The sequence below is a fragment of the Pogona vitticeps genome, chromosome 1 (genome assembly GCF_051106095.1).
Source record: "Pogona vitticeps strain Pit_001003342236 chromosome 1, PviZW2.1, whole genome shotgun sequence".
Taxonomy (NCBI): domain Eukaryota; kingdom Metazoa; phylum Chordata; class Lepidosauria; order Squamata; family Agamidae; genus Pogona; species Pogona vitticeps.
Window position 1 is genome coordinate 39,361,252 of NC_135783.1, and position 6,000 is coordinate 39,367,251.

Sequence of the window (6,000 nt, forward strand, 5' to 3'; positions counted from 1 at the left end):
ATAAATAAATAAATAAATAAATAAATAAATAAATAAATAAATAAATAAATAAATAAATAAATAAATAAATAAATAAATAGATAATATTGTGAAGTGGATCTCTTCTTAAGCCAGTTCACAATATTGGCAAATTAGAGGAAGAATTGCTTTTGGCCCATTCCCAGTGTTTACAAACCAGAATGATCCTACCAGCACCAAAAATGGAGAAGTCCCTGGCAGGGGCCAAAAAGGTGCTGGTAGGAATGCCCTGGGGACAATTTGGTTTGTTCCAGTGATTCCATTCTGTGCTGTCAAAAACAGCAAACCAACCCGTCCCCACAACAGTCCAAATAGCAGGCTAAAGGCCCATCTGACCACACCCTTAAGAGAGAATGGTATACAACTGCCCTGCAATATAGTCCAATGTGCCCACTTAGCTGGGGGTAACTCAGTGAAATTTTTCAATAAAATGGCCCAAGACATTTTACTGTTGTAGACAGAATATCCCTATCAAGACCCATCAAAATTAGCCAAATTGTTTTGGTACAGAAAAGTCCAGAAGCCCATCTCTAAGATTTATAACAACAGCATAAAATCTTGTAAATAAATACATATGAAAAAATGACCAATTTAATGGCTTTTCATAGCACCTCAAATCATGACTGCGTTGACCAACTCATTCTGATCATCATCATTATCTTAGAACTGCAGAGCTCGAAGAGAATTGATGGCTTATCAAGTTCAGCCCTGTTAAGGGGGCACAGTAGGGAATCAAACTCCCAATCTCTGGCTCCACAGCCAGGTACATAAATCCCAAGCTTATAATAGAGCCGATCCTTGAATTCCTGTCTGAGTAGACATGTGTCAGTCTGCTGTGTTTGTTCTCATCTGGGACAGGTTACAACCTCAAAGTTTTGATTTTTTTTAGTTTGTGTATTTTTACACAGACACATTTATTCATTCATTCATTCGTTCGTTCGTTCATTCATTCATTTTATTTATATCCCGCCTAACTGGTGGCTTACACACACACACACACACACACACACACACACACACACACACACACACACACAAATAAGCGAAACTGTGCATGAAACCTTACTGATGACCTTGTAGTCAGTCCTCTGAAATGAAAAACAAAGAAGCTAAATTAAGGAGGGAAATATAGCATATGAAAGGGGAAAATATTTATGATGTAATTCCTTGTGGTTTTCAAGATGATTGGAGCTGTGGAACTCTAATTACAGTCTTCAGAAGCTTTGGACGTATTGGAGAGCAAGCACAGCCTATACATTAGTTAAATGGGAAAGTAAATTGCATGAAAATGTCATCATGTCTAAACTTACAAATTATACTAGTGTGAAGAAGCAAAACAAAAATGTAGCACTTTTCCTTAGGACTTGACTCGGGTTTTTAAAAACACTACTGTTGGCAAGGCAAAGCTCATGCATTAACAAAAGTAGGACAGATGCTTAAATTACAGCACAGTCTTATTTTGGTTATCAAAACATGGTGTGTGCTTTTGATGCTTGTTTGATAAATCTGATAAAACATATGAGGGGGAAATAATTCAGATGCCATTTTCTTTCCTCTTTTTAGGCTCCTCGCTTTAGAAAAGGTGACTTTGAGCAATCCTTATCAGGGAATTGGGCTTGAAAAGAAGAAAGTATTGAGGATCATAAGAAAATCTGATAGTAGAGATGAAACTGCAGCTTTCAGGGAACTGATTTTTGGAAGTCTGGAAATAACTTTGAAAAATAAAGGGAGCTTTCTCCATGGGGAATACCCATGGAGGACAATGATGAAACCTTGATAAAAAGATGTCTGCCTTGGTTTCCGTTATGGCATCAGTTTCTGTTTAAAACCAGTCTAATGTACCATTTACCATAGGTTATGTTCTCAATTTTGGGAAACCTGCATTTTTTGGTCAGATTTGAGTTCTCAGGTAAATGTGTTCTTAGGTAAGCATCTGTTATTTATACCAGCAAGGGTGCTTTCACTGTGGGTGGTTGCCTAGGTGCTGTCAGATTGCAATGCCTGGAATTCCTTTCCTTTGCTGGCTAGAAATGATGGGTGAGGTAGTCCAAAACCATAAGGGAGCCACATGTTCCTCACATCTGAGACACATTGCAACATCATTGTTTTGATTTTTTATTATGCATGTTTTAATACTTCAGATCTGACAATATCTTATCTAAATTGTCAGCTGTCCTGGGTGACTATGGTATGGAACACACACACACACACACACACACACACACACACACACACACACACACACACACTCTTACATATTTACAGTATGATAAATATACAACTAAGTTTGGCTCAAAGGTGATACTTGACATAAGCTGCTATCATTTGCACACTTATCTGGAAACATATGTAATGGAACACAGTGAAATCTAGATTAACAACTGTTTGTGCATGGTCTATACAGCTCAGATAATATTGACCAAAGTGTGAGCAGTCCACTTTAATTAAACATGCACCAATTCTGACTTACCAGTGTCCTTCCCTAGTATTTCCCAGAGTATAAATTACTCAGGACTAGAGATGGAGACCAAAATAAAAATGGATCTCTTTTTTTTTTGATGAAAATAGCTGATTCATTAAATATTCATTGATCCTTATTTGTAAAATTTTAAGTCCTGATGAATACAGCTTGATGAATATTTCCCCATTTTATTCCTCCTTCGTAATTTAAAAACAAAACTTTCTGCCTACTAGCTCCAATCACCTAATCAGTGAGTCAATAGGCAGCCACCCACCCCCACAGCCACCCAGCCCCACAGTCTACACCCACTCCCTTCCTTTCCCTACCTTAGCCCCCACCCGCACCAATACCCCCTTACCATAATCGTTGCTGCTGCTGCCAAGGTCTCTATCAGGCCTCTGCAGCCACAGAATGTAAAAGGGGAAACTGGCTGTCCTTTGCAAAGATGGTGGCAGCGGCTTCATTTAGGGTAGGGAAGCCGCAGCTGCCATCTTTGCAAAGGGCAGCCTGGATTCCCTTAGCCTGCCTTAGGTGTTTTAAATAACCCCCTATGAATCGATGAATAACTTCGTTTGTGCTTTGTGAGTCGTCAACTTTTGGCAACTCACAAAGCGGGCCAACTTGTCAAAATGGTCGTCACCATCTCTACTCAGAAGTGATTTACCATTCGTTTCTCCTGGTAGCACTCCGAGGCTGGCTCTTCTCTAGGGAAGCATAGTGGAGAATCAAACACCTGACCCCTGGCTCAGCAGTCAGGTATTCCAACTCAGTGAACTACCAAATAGCTTAAGCAATGGAGATCAGAAGTCTGCTGTTCTTGTCTACCTTTCTGAAATTGCCATGAAACTGACTTTGGGGGGGGGGACCCACACACGTACATTTAGCACTTATTGAAACTGGGCACATCTCTCTACACTCTATACTGACTGTCTCAACCAAGTAAGCTTTCTGAATCTGCAAATATTTGAACTTGGCTTTCCTTGTCCCATATCCTGTGCTCTAAGGCTTGTGTTATTCCTGTTCTCTCAGATCACTGCTAACAATATAAACACTTCCCAGGACAAAATGTACTGGTGTGTGTGGGGGGAGTGCAATGATTAATGTACCTGATTTGCATAATATGTGAATTCGCATGTTATGCGAAGTAAGCTATCTGGATTTGGAGCTCAAGAATATGGCAACCCTAAATCAGTGCTCCATGTATGGCCATGGAGAGTGAGAGACATCGGACCATATATTTACCCTCCATTCGCTCACATCTATCAAACTCCTGCCAGATGCTATCTAGACATGTTTCAAAACTGCTGCAAAAACAGAGAGAAGAAGGCATAATCATGCCAGCCAATATGCAGTGAGGTGGATGGGTTGGATAGAGGGGGGCGGGGAGTTAATGTTGTTAAGCAGACTTTTTAAGATAGTACATTTTACTGGAAACCATAAAAGACAGAATAATGATCCACTTTCCTCTACCTGTTTAATATGTAAGTGAATGCTGATGCTTACATCTGATTGGTAAGAACAAAACTTCCAAGGATATGAAAAATTACTAGGAATCACCCCCCAAAAAATGTGCAGAAAGGCATCCCGTTTTTTAAAATTCTCTCTCTATGTCTGTTCCATTTAGTTCTGGTCCGTGTATCCTGGAGTTCCATTAAGAAAGCAAAATAATTCAAGAAACCTGAGGTCTGCAACATCCTGATTTGGACAGCCTGAATAGGTTTTCGACAGGAATAAGTTTCTATCTATCCATGAATCATCCAGATATAAATATAGATAGCGGTAGCTGTTTCTAAAATACCATCCAGCCTATTTTATTGCATACTAACTAATCACTACGGAAGGCAGTTCCACACACTGCCTATGTAATCAGAGCTCAATAATCCATGGCAAGCTCACTTTAAAAGCAAATAAACAGGAAATTCTATAATGTTTCATTAAAATTCCATTAAAGCAGTAAGCCATGGACTTTCACTGTGCTTCACCTGGTTCCAGCACTTTGTTATCATTAACACCATTGAACATCTCCGTTTAAGAGTGCTAGGCTACAGCTGTGCCTCCCTCTACTGCCTTTGTAGTGCTGTGGGTAACAGGTGGGATTAAAATGGGAATAATGGTATAGAGAAAAGCCCTCCTTTCTTTCTTTTTTTCTTTTCTTTTTCTTTTGCCCTGTCTCCAGTCTTCTTTGAGCCAGGAAGTCAGTTGGCGAAGTAATGGCATGATGAATCAAAAATGGGGGCGTTTGAATGGCATTTTGAACTGATCTTTTTAGATGATGATGAACAAATTACAAAAATGAATTACAAAAGTCAGTACATTGTCAACAGTGAGATTAGGTAACAACCTGGATGGTAATACATTTTTGGAGGGACATAATGCATAAGTAAAGGAAAAATAAAGCTATACAAGCTCTTCACTGCAGTCTGAATGCCTACATTCTGAGCTGATTATGAGCTTTCAGAATCTCAACAGAGTTTAAGCCTGGTCCAAGCCAGTTCACCAGCACCAGAGTTCCTTTTCTGCTTCAGTACCATCTTTTCCTTCTCATTTTCCTTTTGGGAGATTTTATGCCCTAAGGTTAGCCATTCTTAGCAACTGAGATTATGTCAAGGGGTGGGAAGGGAGGGAGGGAGGAAAACTATGTATTCATAGGATCTTAGCTGTCAGAATAGATGTGTATGTGTGTTCTGAGCTGTCAAGTCAAAACCAACTTATTGCAACCGTAGTAGGGCTTTTAAGGAAAGTGAGATATTGTAAGGAGTGGTTTTACCAGTTCTACTCCCCCAGTGAGTGGAACTGGTAAAACCACTCAACGATCAGCTCCTCTAAAGGAATGCTTGACCAGTCGGACAGAGAGTAATTAGAAGCTTGTGCCCCCTTATACAGCTGGGTTGAGTCCTGGTCACTTCAGCCAAGGGCTGCCCCAAACCTCTACTTACAAGTCTGCCCTAAAAAGATATTTCAGCAACCTTAGAAAATTCCAAAAAAGAAAAACACATGAGCTATGTAGTCTTTAGACTCGCTGTGCTCAACAGGGTAGGACTCAGTAGCGTAAATGTGGCCTAATTTCCCCCTCAAGGTAATACTAAGACAGCTATACTGTTCAAGAGGCCAATTGATTTTTATAATTATTATTTTATTTAAAAAGATATAAAGATTTACAAAATAAAGTCAGTTTAATGCAAAAGCAAGCATATTACCATTTTCAAGGCTTGTTACAAAATAGAAATGAAGCAACAATTCTCTTTAAATACAAAAACACTAAAAATCCTAAAAAGCTCTAAAAAGCTCTACTAGAGTGGGCAAGAGGCTTAAAGCCACCCCCCTTACTCCCTAGTCTCCCTACATTTCTATCAGTCCTTTACCTGCACTGAGCAGCAGGCAAACAGACCTAGAAAAACTATAATGGAAAAGTAATCCAAAAAGGTCAAGGAAAGATGGAATGAATGAAAGAATATTGTCCATAGTAAAAGTTCCTTTTCAAGCTTCGCTGGAACCCCCCTTCTTCTCCATCTCTCACGCTG

General features: G+C 39.6%; 1 protein-coding gene across 1 annotated transcript in view; it reads left to right on the forward strand.

The window, feature by feature from the left end:
• CAPN13 (calpain 13) overlaps window positions 1-5,735 on the forward strand; it is a 109,542-nt gene extending 103,807 nt beyond the window's left edge. The window contains exon 21 of the mRNA XM_078382916.1: window positions 1,582-5,735. The gene's annotated coding sequence lies outside the window, so the exon portion shown is untranslated. The remainder of the gene's footprint in view (window positions 1-1,581) is intronic.
• Window positions 5,736-6,000: the final 265 nt, after the last annotated feature.